At 48.0% G+C, this 14,771-nt stretch overlaps 1 protein-coding gene and 1 long non-coding RNA gene across 14 annotated transcripts in view; both read right to left on the bottom strand.

Annotated features, from left to right (window-relative positions):
• The window catches only part of CBFB (core-binding factor subunit beta), a 121,741-nt gene that overhangs the window by 63,044 nt on the left and 43,926 nt on the right, over positions 1–14,771 (bottom strand). The gene's annotated exons all lie outside the window — the stretch shown is intronic.
• On the bottom strand, positions 11,068–14,184 carry LOC142831100 (uncharacterized). Its single transcript, XR_012906768.1, has 2 exons — positions 12,450–14,184; positions 11,068–12,049 (listed from the first exon to the last, which is right to left on the bottom strand). It is a non-coding gene; the product is annotated as an uncharacterized LOC142831100 (long non-coding RNA).

Genomic DNA, 14,771 nt, shown 5'->3' with positions numbered 1-14,771 from the left:
TAGATACGCTTGAGGGCAACAAGGACAAGTGCAGAGTCCTGCACTTGGGACGGAAGAATCCCAAGCATTGTTACAAGCTGGGGACCAACCACTTAAGTAGTAGTTCTGCAGAAAAAGACTTGGGGGTTACAGTGGATAAGAAGCTGGATATGAGTCAACAGTGTGCCCTCGTAGCCAAGAAGTCTAATGGCATATTAGGCTGCATTAAGAGGAGCATTGCCAGCAGATCCAGAGATGTTATTATTCCCCTTTATTCGGCTCTGGTAAGGCCACATCTGGAGTAGTGTGTCCAGTTCTGGCCCCCCCACTACAAAAAGGACGTGGACACATTGGAGAGGGTCCAGCGGAGGGCAACCAAAATGATTAGGGAGCTGGAGCATATGACTTATGGGGAGAGGCTGAAGGAGTTGGGTCTGTTTAGTCTGTAGTGAGGGGGGGATTTGATAGCAGCCTTCAACTTCCTGAAGGGAGGTTCCAAAGAGGATGGAGAGAGGCTGTTCTCAGTAGTGACAGATGGCAGAACAAGGAGCAATGGTCTCAAGTTGTGGTGGGAGAGGTCCAGGTTGGCTATTAGGAAAAACTATTTCACTAGGAGGGTGGTGAAGCACTGGAATGGGTTCCCTAGGGAAGTAGTGGTGTCTCCAACCCTAGAGGTGTTTAAGTCTTGGCTTGACAAAGCCCTGGCCAGGTTGATTTAGTTGGGATTGGTCCTGCCGAGGGCAGGGGGCTGGACTTGATGACCTGAGGTCTCTTCCAGTAGGAGTAGGTTTCTGGTTTGGACTGCGACCCAGGGATTGTGGTACAGTATCTGGGAGGGGTATGGGCTTAGGAGAGGGACAGCGAGTTTCATATTTGTGGGGGAAAGGGGTGTGGAGTGGCAGGCTGGGGTGCCCAAGGCAGGCTGCGGCTGGGACAATTGCAAGTTAACTTACAGCTCAGCACATCTCTCTGGAAGGAAAACTGCCCTGCCTCGCCATAAGCTTGGTGACTAAGAGCCTGAGGAGAGTGGTGATTGGTGGTTCCCACGCTGCCTGTTCTTGAAACAGGCAGATGCCATTAGCGAAAACCAGCCAATGGCTGGGATTGTGCTGTTGCTGGGAGCAGCCATGAGGCACTGTTCCCCCGCCCTTCCCTGCTCACAGCAAGTGAAAAATAAATGGCTCTATAGCAGCTTTTCTGCGTGGAGTGCGGGGGCAGGGCAAGCAGGGAAGACTGCCTGGAGGCTCACTGCCACCTCCACAGGCCTGATCCCACTAGTGGAGGATGTTTTGCCCCGGCCCACTGCAGCACCAGGGGCTCGAGCTTCGAAAAGCCATTTCTAGCTGCATCTCAATCCATATTTGGCTCGTGAGCCACAGGCTGTTGTCCCCTGAGCTAGAAGGAACAGACCTGGTGCAGCAGCCACCAACAAGTAGATCAGGATCTAGTGCACGGGTGGCCAACTTGTTCCAGACAAAGAGCCACAATAGCAGTGGAGACAGCGTGAAGAGCCGGGGCCAAGTTGTTGAGCAAAAAAAACGCAACCAAACAAAAAAAACCACACCCCATGCTGGGGGAAAAAAGGGTGTTGGTACATCCGTCCCAGGGCATGCCTTGTGTGTGTTTTTTTTTTTTTTGGTGGGGGGGGAGGGGGGCCGCGCTCAACAGCTTTGCCCCGACTCTTCACACCGTCTTCACTGCTATTGTGGCTCACAAAAAAACCACTGGGAAGGTGCAAGCTCTGGGAGGGAATTTGGGTGCAGGAGGAAGTAGAGAAGAAGATGCTGCCTCAGGGAGGGGGCTCCAGGGTGGAGAGTGTTGGGGTCAGGTGGAAGGTTGGGGTGCTGAGCAAGCCGCAGGCTTGTGGCTGTGAGGGTGCAGGAATTTGGGCTGGGATACGTAAGGGGCTTAGGGCAGGGAGGCTAGGAGTATGATGGGCTCAGGACACAGATTTGCAGTGTGTGGATGGTGCAGGAGTGTTGTGGCAGAAGACTGAGAATGTGGGGGTGCATGAGTTTGGGGATGTGAGAGGCTCAGGACAGGGGGTTCTAGTGTACGAGAGGCTCAGGTTTGGGGTCAGGGGTGGTGATGGTGCAGGGGTGTTATGATGCTGCGGCCAGATGTGGGCTTGGCCCCAACTGGGGGCTTGTTGGCCAGGCTTCATTTTTAAATAAAATATTATGTCAAACACAAAATGTTTCAGCCTTATCTTTATTTATGAGAGGGGCGGGGAACCTGTTTTCAGTCAGAGGTGACTGACCCACAGAAAAGTCAATCGGAGCCACACAATTGAGATGCAAAAAAACAACTGCTCCAAAACCCCCTGAGCCTCACTAATGTGACCCCAACTGTGCTGGTGGAGGCAGGGGACAGGGTGCTGGGACAGGGTACTCATGGGAGGGTCTGGCCAGGAAGAGGGGACAGAGATGGCAGGGGCCAATACCTGGGGATCCTGGGTCTCAGAAAGCACGCTGGCTGCTCTTCCCCTCCCTTCCCCCAGGCACCCCCCCCCCCCCCCGCTCTAACCCAATCCCCCTCCCCTTCCCCAGAGCCAGGCACACCCCCCCTTAACCCAATCCCCCCCCCGAGCCAGACACCGGCCCCCCTCTATACCAATCTCCCTCCCTCCGTCCCACTCTAACCTAATTCTTGGGTCCCAGAGGCGAAGCCTCCACTACAGCCACACGCGTCTCCCTCCAGACACTGGGGCACGTGGACTGAGCGGCCAGCACGCCATGCGAAGCCCCCCTCCCCTCTCCTCCCCTTCTCCAGAGCCAGACACCTCCCCTCCCCGCTCTAACCCAATAGCCCTCCCCCAACAGCTTTATGCCCAGGTCCCGGAGCTGCTGCACTAATATCTAGGTAATGTGCAGATATGCCTAGATATAAAGTATATTTTTAAAAAATTGCTATAAGGATTAATTACTCCTGCCATGACAGGCTAGGCATTTTAGAATGCACTACTCGATTAAATTTGAGCATAAGAGAGAAATAAAAATTATAAACTACAGAGACCAGTCCAATACCAAAAATAACACATTTTGAAATAAATAAATAAAAGTACATAAGAACGGACATACTGGGTCAGACCAAAGGTCCATTCAGACCAGCATCCTGTCTGCCAACAGTGACCAATACCAGATGCCCCAGAGGGAGATAACTCAACAAGTAATCCTTACGTGATCACTCTCCTCTCATTCATTTCCAGACAAATAGAAGCGAGGGACACCATTTCTACCCATCCTGGCTAATAGCCATTGATGGACCTAACCTCCACAGTATTCATGATGTGGGCGTACCATGGTTTTATATAGAGGCAATAAGATATTCCCTGTCTTATTCTCTATTCCTTTTTTAATGTTTCCAAACATTTTATTTGCTTTTTTTGACTGCCTCTGCACACTGAGTGGATGTTTTCAGAGAACTATCCACAATGACTCCATGCTCTTTCTGTATGTATAGCTGGGATTATTTTTTCCAATGTCCATTACTTTGGTGAGATCTTTATGAAGCTCTTCACAGTCTGATTTGGTCTTATCTTGAACAGTTTGGTATCATCTGCAAATTTTGCAACCTCACTGTTTACCCCTCTCTCTAGATCATTTATAAGTAAGTGGAATACGACTGGTTCCAGGACAGACCCTTGGGGAACACCACTAGTTACCTCTCTCCACTCTGAAAACTTACCATTTATTCCTACCCTTGTTTTCCTGTCTTTTAACCAGTTCTCAATCCACAAAAGGACCTTCTGTCTTATCCTATGACAATTTACTTTTCTTATGAGCCTGTGGTGAGGGACCTTGTCAAAGTTCTTTCTGGAAATCTAAGTATACTATATCAACTGGATCCCCCTTGTCCACATGTTTATTGACCCCGTCAAAGAATTCTAATAGATTAGTAAGGCATGATTTCCCTTTATAGAAACCATGTTGACTTTCCCCCAACAAATTATGTTCATCTACGTGTGTCTGACAATTTTATTCTTGACTATAGTTTCAACTAATTTGCCTGGTACTGATGTTAGACTTACCGGTCTGTAATTGCCAGGATCGCCTCTAGAGCTCTTTTTAAATATTGGCGTCACATTAGCTATCTGCCATGCATTAGGTACAGAAGCTGACTTAAAGGATAGTTTACAAACCACAGTTCACAGTTCCACAATTTCGCATTTGAGTTCTTTCCCAGTGACTTGTTACTGTTATCAATTTGTTCCAAAACCTCCTCTAAGGACACCTCAATCTGGGACAAATTTGTCACCTAAAAAGAATGGCTCACATTTTGGAATCTTCCCTATATCCTCAACATCTCAAAGAACAACAGTTAAGAAGTAAGTAACCGTCTTTTCTTCTTCGAGTGCTTGCTTATGTCCATTTCACTTAGGTGATTCCCAAGCCACTCCACGGAGGCAGGGTTGAAAGCCTAAAGAGAAACAGACTGCAGCATTGCTGCGCCCACAGCTGCAATCCTGCCTAGCCTGTTGCCTGATTGCATAGTGGGTAGTGAACGTATGGACTGATGACCACATGGCTGCCCTGCAAATGTCTAGAATCGGCACTTGTGCCTAGAATGTCATGGAAGATGCCAATGCCCTGGTGGAATGGGCCATGAGAGGAGGCACTGGTTTCCCCTTCAGGTCGTAGCATGCCCTGATGCAGGCAGTAATCCAAGAGAATAGACATTGAGCTGACACAGGGCAACCTTTCATCCTCTCTGCTATAGACCCAAAGAGCTGAGTAGATTTGCAGAATTGTCTCATCCTTTCCAAATAAAAGGCGAGTGGCCTCCTAACATCTAGTGTATATAATGCTTGTTCTTTCCTATCCGCATGTGGTTTGGGATAAAACACTGGCAGGAAAATTTCCTGGGATATGTGGAACAGGGACACCACCTTGGGCAGAAAGGCTGGGTGTGGGCAGAAAGGCTGGGTGTGGATGTAGGGTCACGTTGTCCTTTGAAAACACCATATTCGGCGGCTCCGAAAAGAGGGCACATAGCTCCGAAACACTTCTAGCCAAGATGATGGCCACCGGGAATGCGACCTTCCAGGATAGATGAGAGAGAGAACAAGTAGCTAATGGCTCAAATGGGGCTCCTATGAGGCCCCAAAGCACCAGGTTCAAGTCCCATTGGGGGATGGGTTGCTTAACCTGGGGGTAAAGTCTGTCCAGCCTCTTCAGGAATCTCTTGATCATAGAGTGGGCAAATACCAAACGCCCACCCTCCCCTTGGTGAAAGGCTGCAATGGCTGCCAGGTGAACTCTGACCAATGAGGAAGATAACCCCTGTTGTCTAAGGTTAAGGAGATAGTCCAGAATCATCTGGATGAGCTGATACTAAGGTTAAGGAGATAGTCCAGAATCATCTGGATGAGCTGATACTAAGGTTAAGGAGATAGTCCAGAATCATCTGGATGAGCTGATACTGGGTCCCTTCCTTCCTTAGTGACCCAATCTGAAAACCTCCATTTGGCCCAATAGGTCGCCCTAGTGGAAGGTTTCCTTCTCTCCATCTTCTCTCTTCACCGGATTCGAGCAAAGGAGCTCCCCTCCTCGTAGCCAGGCCGTGAGGTGGAGTGACTGCAGGTTTGGATGACACAGGAGACCCTGACCGATGTCCTGTGCCAGCAAGTCCGGGACTGGGGGGAGGGGAATAGGGTCTTTCACCAAGAGGTCCCGCAGGGTGGTGAATCAGTGTTGCCTTGGCCATGCTGGGGCAATGAGGATCAGTGTTGCTCTGTATCTTCTGACCCTTAAGAGTACCTCATGAATCAATGGGAAGGGGGGAAAAGCATAGAGGAGATCCTTCGGCTATCCAATTGTTAAGGCATCCACAACTGACCCCAGTTCCCGCCTGCAGTACAAGCAAAACCTGGGGCACTTCCTGTTGCATCTCAAAGTGAAGACATCTATGAGGGGAGTTCCCCACCTGCAAAAAAGGGTGCTGATCACCTCCCCCTTGAGAGATCACTCATGAGCAGAGAACGCTCTGCTGAGCCAATCCACCAGGGTATTGCAGGCCCCAGGAAGATAGGTTGCCTGCAGGTGTATCCTGTGAGCAATGTATAGCTCCCAGAGGGGCTATCGCCTCCTGCCAGAGGGAAGAGGAGCGAGCACCACCCTGTCTGTTGATATAGTACATTGCTGCTGTGTTGTCCGCCTGTACGGAAACACAGTTGCCCCTCAAAAGGAGGAGGAACGTTTGGTAAGCAAGCCAAACCGCCTTCAGCTCCCTGACATGGATATGCAGCTCTCTCTGCCTCAGACCACATACCATGTGTCCAGTTTCTCCAGGTGGGATCCCCAGCTGGCATCAGAGGCATCCATCCCCAACTGTAGCATGGGGAGGGGCTGGGTGAACAGGGCTCTATTGCACACATCTCTCTCCCTTGTCCACCGGTCCAGTGTTGATAGGACTTTGGGAGGGGGGGGGGGAGAGGGGAGATGGTGACCACCATGTCTATATCGTCACAAGCTGGCCTGTAGACCTTCGCCAACCAGGATTGCACAGGTTGGAGGCATAACCTGGTGTATTGCACCATGTACGTGCATGCTGCCATGTGGCCCAGCGGTCTCAGGCACTGCCTCACTGTGGTCATAGGGGCAGCCCAAAGGTGTTGAATAATTTCCTTTAGGGAATCGAACCTGAGGCCTGGGAGGTATGCTCTCCTTGTTGTGGCATCTAGTCTTGCACCTATTAATTCTATGACCTGGGTAGGTATGAGGGTCAACTTTGACTCATTCAGCAAGAGGCCTAACTGCACAAAGTTCTGTCTGGCTAGCACTATAAACTGTTGTACCTGTTCCCAGGAATGGCCTCTAATGAGCCAATTGTCAAGGTAAGGGTAAATGTGAAGCCCCCTCTTCCTCAGAAAGGCTGCTACCACCACCATGCACTTGGTGAACACCCTGGGTGTGGTGGATAGTTCAAACAGTAGCACTGCAAACTGATAATGGTCTCTTCTCACAACAAATTGCAGGAAACTTCTGTGGTGAGGAGTGATGGAAATGTGGAAGTATGCGTCCTTTAGGTCAAGGGCAGCATACCAGTCCCTTAGATCGAGTGATGGGATAATGGAGACCAATGTTACCATTCTGAACCTTGATTTTCTTTTATAAGTGTTTAGCCCTCTCAGGACCAGGATGGGGCGCACATACCCTTTGGACTTCAGGATAAGGAAGTAGTGGGAATAAAACCCCTTTCCCCTGAGGCCAGATGGGACCTTTTTCACAGCCCCCATAGACAGGCACGAAGAGACCTCCTGACGAAGGAGGTGCTCGTGAGAGGGGTTCCTGAAAAGGGATGGGAGGAAAGGAGAGACAGGAATGGGATAGAATATCCCCTTGCCACAACAACTAGGACCCAGCAGTCCAAAGTGATGGCTCTCCAGGCATGGTGGAAAGGGGATAGCCTGTCCAAGAAGGGGCGATCTAGTACTGGGGCTGGTGCTGGCACAGGCGTGCTGTCCTCAGGTGTACATTCAAATTCCCGACCTCGGGCCCTGGGGCTTATTTGGGTGTCCCTGATTCTGGTCCAAGCCCAAGCGGGAGCGCCTCCTGGGATTCCTAGTGTTATTACCCTGATTCCTACGCCTACTGTCGAATCTGGCCCCCGATTGTATCCCCTCTGTCCCTGTGGGTTCAGTGGGCGACGCTGTAGGGCCAGGGTATGAATCCCTAAAGATTTCAATGTTGCCCTAGAATATTTTAGGCTATGTAGCCTACTTTCTGCCTGCTACAAGAAGAGGCCCAACCCTTCAAAGGGTTGGAGTGTCATCTGCACTTCCGAGAGAATACCCAAAACCTGGAGCCAAGAGCTTCAGCGCATGTCTATGCCCGTGGCCATAGCTCATGCTGCAGAGTCCACTGCGTCTAGAGTGGTTTGAAGGGCTGACCTGGAGACGACTCTTCCTTCCTCCATGAAAGCTGCGAACTCCTGCTGGGAGTCCTGCAGTAGTCGGGCTTTGAACTTGTTGACGGCCACTCAGGAGTTGTAGGCATATCTGAAGAGCATAACCTGCTGGTTGGCTATCCTCAGCTTGATATCCAAGCCGTTGTGCATGCTTTTCTGCCAAGCCCGGGGGTGGGTGAGTAAACAGGTGCTCATGATCAGCTTGAGGGACGTAGTTCTGTGTCTCAACCCCCTTCTGGGTAGGTGATATGGATGCTGGGGTCTGCCAGAGGGTTTTGGTGATTTTTGCCTCTTTTATTCAAGAGGAGGGCAGTTTTGGTGGCGCCATCTGCAGTGATGATGTCCACCACTGGATCCGCCTCCTCTAACTTCCTTGGCCTGTACCCCTAGATTCTGGGCCAGCCTTTTAAGGATATCCTGGTGTGCCTGCATGTCCACAGATGGCATGGCTGGGGACGGATCTGCTAGGGCTTCATCAGGTCCCTCAGCATTGGCTGTCCTTGCGGAGGCATGTCTCCTGCAGTTTGGGAGGGCTGTGTTATGGTCTGGTCTTGTGCGATTGGTTGTTGGTGGTGAATCGAAGTTCCAATCGACCCGGGGGAGGGGGGCCTGGCTCTCTGACCCTGGGTCCCTGATGAGTGGAGTAGCAGAGAGGGCCGTTCTGCGATCCGAGCATGATGATGCAACGACTGACCTCGACCTCATCGAGTTCTGGCCCTGGGCCTGGTCATACGCCCATGAGGTACAGAAGGGCCACTGAGGAGGTGGTTGCCAAGACTGCACCACCAATGAGCTATGTGCTCTTGACTGGTGCCAGGAGCTCGATTGGTGCCAAGATCTGGATTGGTACCGAGATCTCGACCTATGCGACCTGCCAGAGTGTCTTGAGGGGGCTCTGGAAGATAGAGATTCCGCTTCCAATTCAGATGAGTAATCAAATGCTGACCATGGTGGTGCCATTGGCGACTCTTGGCCCCTCTGCTGCGTGTGCTGGGCCATGGCAGATGGTTTGCTTCAGTACCTACGTGGTGCCAGTGGGGGCATGGTTTCACTCTCCGGTGCTGGCAGACATGGTGCCGGGACCACATGTGGTCTGACACGCACAGGGTCCTGTACCACCAGAGTCGGTGCCAACCACATGGTCGGTGCCGGGTCAGTTATTTCTCCCAGTGAGTGCCGGGGTAGATGGTGCTCGAGGAGGCACCGGGGCCATCAGGGTGCCCTGTCTCTCTCGGCTCAATTGGACCTGTGCACCATGTGGTGCCGATCCTGGCAATGCCGTGAACTAAATGAGTTCCTGTACTGCCAAGAATGTCTCTGGCATCAGCAGCTGCCGGACTTTCTCCAGACAGGTCCGGGGTTTTGGGACTGCTCTCTCTCTGACAGCCCCTCCTGGGTTGGGGTGCCCTTCCTTCTGTCACTCCTCTCTTCCCCTTCTGGAGGGCAATCTGCCTCTACGTGCTCCCTTATGTGCGTGTGGCACCAGGAACTGGGATCGGTGCTGCGGTGCCGACTAGTGCTCCCGGGCTGTGGAATGTCTATCCGGGTGCCTGGCTTCCCACACCAACCGTGGTGTGCTCTGTATTGACGGCGGCTCCAGGGCCTGGGGTTGTAGTGCCAACACCATCAAGAGAAGTTTAAGTCTAGAGCTGCATTCTCTCTTCGTTTATGGCTTGAATGACTTGCAAATTTTACAGGAGTCCATAAGGTGCCCCTCACCCAAGCACTTTAAATACTCTTTATGGGGGTCCCCATGGGGCATAGGCTTGGAATAACGCTGGTACGGTTTGAAGTCTTGAGGCCGCTGCATGCCTGGGGGTGGAGGAGAAATATGACTCCTAACTATCTACGACAAAGAACTAATCATAACTGAGGATTACCAACTATTTAAACTAGATAAGCTAACTGAAGTACTAAGGGAAGTCTTGCAAGGCAAGACAAGTGTTCCGGTCGACCATCACAGGCAGTAAGAAGGAACTGAGGGGGAAATGGTGCCAGCAGGGCCATATATGTGTGGCCCTACTGGTGCCACTCTAGAGGGCTCACAAGCTGTCCCAACGGGAACTGCCAAGGGTAAAAAAGTTCTGGCATTTGTACACGTGGCACGCACGCACGCACCTAAGTGGAATGGACATAAGCAAGCACTCGAAGAACTCAACTTCATTTTTGGTTTCAACTTATAAATTAAGTTTGTTTCCTTCAACGGAGGTATGAACAGAGACACTGGATGGATGGCTTGCTACATTCCACATCCTAATAGGAATGTTAAATTTAGATTAATTAATTAATCAGATAGTCGATGGGATTTCCATCAACTATTCAATTAGTCTATAAGGGCGCCTCCACCTTTTAACTGTAGCAAAACCCTGCCGGGGCTCTTTTAACCTGGCTTTCCCCAGCACCGGCTCCTGCTCCCCACCTTTGCTGCCTCTCTCTGATAGAGGCAGCAAGCGGAGGAGCAACAAGTCACATCACTAGTCGCTTACACCCCTTCATCCTAATGACAAAAAACCCAAACAATGGGTACTTAAGAGCACTTAGCACCTTCTCTATCAGCTTCATGTAGCATGGACACTAATTCAGTGTGTGTCAACCTTTTTTGATAAAGTACAGTAATTACTCGCTTAACACGTCCCTGCTTAACACATTTTCATGATAGAATGATTGGGGGGGGGGGGAACGTTTTTTGAACAACACGACCGTCCCTGAAATAACACAGTTTCCCCAGCCAGCCGGTTGCCGGCGACTGCGCGGGGCTTCCCCCGGCTCCCTGCAAAGCGGCAGAGTGTTTGCCGCGCCATTCCCTGGCAACCCCTTCTCGCCGAACGCCTTGCTCCCTCTCCTCCGCCCCCACTTGCAGGCCGGCAGCTGGGTTTCCCCATCTGGCCAGTCACCGGCAGCTGCGCGGGGCTTCCCATGCATCCCTTCAAAGCGGCGGAGGGTTCGCTGCTCTCCGTACCGCTCCCCTTTCGCTGGATGCCTTTCTCAGTCTCCTCCAACCCAGCTTGCAGGCTGGCAGCTGGGTTTCCCCATTCCCCACCACTTGAAACGCAACCCCCACCTTTTCCATTATTTTCAATGGGAAAATTGACCCTGCATAACATGTTTTCACTTAACACAATCATTTTCTGAAACATATCTACCGTGTTAAATGAGGAATTACTGTACCCCTTTTTAAAAAAAAAAAAAACTGTTAAGTACATCCAGTATCTACAGTTTTCAGACACACAATTTTTTTCTACCATTGCAACACATTTGTTTAAACAACTTAATCACAGCCAGGTGGGCCATCAAATTTTTGGGTGTAAAAAGAACAAAAATCATAAAGCGCTGCAAAACTTAAAACAAAAATTCAGTTTTCTCCAAATTTCAGTTGTGTTGACATACCCCCAGACTTCACTTGAGTACCCCTAAAGGTACTCGTACCACTGGTTGAGAAACACTGCTCTAATTGACTATTCTTTTCCTTTTTTCCCCCCATTCTTTTTCCTTCTCTCCCCACGATCCGCTACTTTATTTGAAACTGGACTGCATTCATCTGAACAAGTGGGTTGTGCTCATACCACCATCTATTCTACACTCTTTGTTAGTCTCTAAGGTGCCACTAAACTATTCGTTGTTTAAGTTTTTCCAGTTACAGACTAACACGGCTACCCCTCTGAAGCTTTTCACCACAGGCAGCATTAGTTATATTAACTGAACAAAATAAACTGATAAAGGGTTAAAGAATGCTTCCCATATCAACGCTAGCAGCAGAGGGTAAAGAATCATGGACCTAGCATCAAGAGCTCAGAGTCATGTGCTCAGATGTTCACAATCCCAAAGTTAATTGGTTTCTAACAGTGTCTGGTCATGGTGCCAAGAGAATATAAAATATCAAGAATTTAGTGATTTTCAATGGAAATTTTCCCTGGAAATTTAAATGAAGAACAAAAAGCAAAATGAAATAGCTATGAAGTGAAACAAATACATGGTTCTGAACAGAAAAATACTTACATCTCTGTTTCTAAGTTTTTGTTTAAGATTTGAAGGGTGATGGTACCAATACTGATGCTCCTAATTGTAGATTCTGTGCCTATCACCACATCAGTATTTGGGGGAAGATTGGAACACCTTACATAACAGTCTGGGGCAGTGTCCATAAGGGTATGTCTACACTACCCTCCTAGTTCGAACTAGCGGGGTAATGTAGGCATACCGCACTTGCAAATGAAGCCCGGGATTTGAATTTCCCAGGCTTCATTTGCATAAGCGGGGAGCCGCCATTTTTAAAACCCCGCTGGTTCGAGCCCCGTGCAGCGCGGCTACACGGGGCACGAACTAGGTAGTTCAAACTAGGCTTCCTAGTTCGAACTACCTAGTTCGTGCCCCGTGTAGCCGCGCTGCACGGGGCTCGAACCAGCGGGGTTTTAAAAATGGCGGCTCCCCGCTTATGCAAATGAAGCCTGGGAAATTCAAATCCCGGGCTTCATTTGCAAGTGCGGTATGCCTACATTACCCTCCTAGTTCGAACTAGGAGGGTAGTGTAGACATACCCTAACAGACTAATCAAGCACACTAACAGTTTTTCAAAGAGAGTGTCAACACTTGTTCTTTTTAAAAGCATGTTCAATCAATTCTGAAGAGGTCTCATGCAATTTCACCTTTAAAGTAGTACTGTCAGTAAATGCAATAAGTAATACTAAATGAGCAATATGGTAATAATTTAAAACCTGCACTGGAGTTATTTTGTTTAGGAGAATACATCCTCAACATACAGGAGTCTGAAGACAATCCACCTTCAAGACTAACATCATTTTCTATAGTTTCAGTTATCTACAAATGATAGGCTTTCAGTCACATCATGCATGTCACATAGCCACAGTATCTCACCTGTAGCCAAAAAAAGAAAAAAAGAAAAACCCAAACATACAAACAAAACACACAACCCTGAGTCATGCAGAAAGAAAAGAACCAGCAGATTACAAAAATAGATGAAAAAATTGCCCTTTTTGTTTATGCAACAAACATTTTTCCATATGATTGAGAATGCACACTTCATTAAAATGGCTCAGTTGTTAACATAAGGATATAGTCCATTCAACAGAGCAGATGTCACAGGCATATTGCTGAATAAAGTGTATGAAAGAGAAATTGAGCAGTGTGCAAAAAGTCTAGAGGGTAAAACTGTTAATCTGAGTCTTGATGTGGTAAGCAACATTCATAATGACCCTGTTGTATGTGCTTGTGTTACAACAGAACAAAACGTCTTCCATTCTGAAACAAATGATACATCAGGAAATGCACACACAGCAGAATATTTTTAAGTAGTAGTTAAAACTATAGAAGATTGGAAAAAAAAAATCAAATGTCAAGTATGCAACTTTATCACAAAAAATTCTGCAAATGCATCCAAGATGAGAAGAAATTTAGAAGAGCCTCCCAAGCTACCATATGGCTGCAGTGCTCATTTGCAGTGTTCATTTGATGCACCTCCTAGTCAAAGACTTCAGTGTTCCAAAAATAAAAGCTAATATTGTTGAAATGGCAAAATACTTCCAAAACAACCACTTTGCAGCAGCTGCTCTGAAACAAAAAAAAGTGGGAGGAACCAAGCGAATGCTCCCATAACACGTGATGGAGCTCAGTAGTGGACTGTTTTGAGCACCATACCAAGAACTGGCCTAATCTGATGACAGTTTATGAATAAAATAGTGAAAAAATAGATGGCACGATCACAGCGAAAGTTCTCAACACTTGGCATAAGACAAATGCTGAACAGAATACGAGTACCCTACAGCCTGTTTTTGTAGCCTTGAACAAAATGCAGGGAAATAGCTGTTTTATTGCTTATGCTGTTGAAATCTGGAAAGGACTGTGTGAGATCTTAAAAAAGGAGAAATATGCAATGACAGAGTTAAATTACAAGCATTAAAAAAACAAATGTGAGAAGCACTATCTCCAGCTCATTTTCTTGCAAATATTCTCAATACTTAGTACCAGGATCAAACCTTATCTAACAAAGAAGAGGAGATGGCTACAACATGGGCATTCAGCAATCATCCCTCCGCAATGCCAACTACAGGCAGTCCCCGGGTTACGTACAAGATAGGGACTGTAGGTTTGTTCTTAAGTTGAATCTGTATGTAAGTTGGAACTGGCGTCCAGATTCAGCCTCTGCTGAAACTGACCAGCAGCTGACTACAGTAAGCCCGAGGCAGAGTTGCTCTGCCCCCGGCTTCCTGGAATCAGCCGCTGATCAGTTTCAGCAGCAGCTGACTTGGGGACGCCTGGGGTTCTTAAGTTGAATCTGTATGTAAGTCAGAACTGGCATCCAGATTCAGCTGCTGTTGAAACGGATCAGTTTCAGCAGCGGCTGAATCTGGACCCCAGTTCCGACTTACATACAGATTCAACTTAAGAACAAACCTACAGTCCCTATCTTGTACGTAACCCGGGGACTGCCTGTATGGCAAAAAAATCCTCCAAATATTAACTAATTCAATTAAGAATTCAATTAAGAATCGCATTAATTCAATTAACATGTTGAATTGGAGACAGTTCACCTCCCAATGTCTTCAAAAATATCTGCTTCAATTATTTTTTGTAAATGAAATAATGAAACAACCATTCATTTTATGATAAAGCTGTAAAACTAATCTGAAGCATTTCCAAAATAAATTGATGTGAAGAATATGTATTAAGGTTATAACCAAACATTTTTTATGTAGAAAACCATGCTTAAATCAAGTCTTTGTGACGAGTTATTTAAATCATGATTTAAATCAAATTCACCCTGATTTTGACACTATAAAAATAAATACTGAATAGTTCTAAAAAATGCAGGTTGATAGTAAATGAGCTAAATGATCTTTACAGATATTATTTATCATTGTATAGCTTTG

This window comes from Pelodiscus sinensis, chromosome 12 (assembly GCF_049634645.1).
Source record: "Pelodiscus sinensis isolate JC-2024 chromosome 12, ASM4963464v1, whole genome shotgun sequence".
Classification (NCBI taxonomy): Eukaryota; Metazoa; Chordata; order Testudines; family Trionychidae; genus Pelodiscus; species Pelodiscus sinensis.
This window is presented reverse-complemented; position numbering and strand designations above follow the sequence as displayed.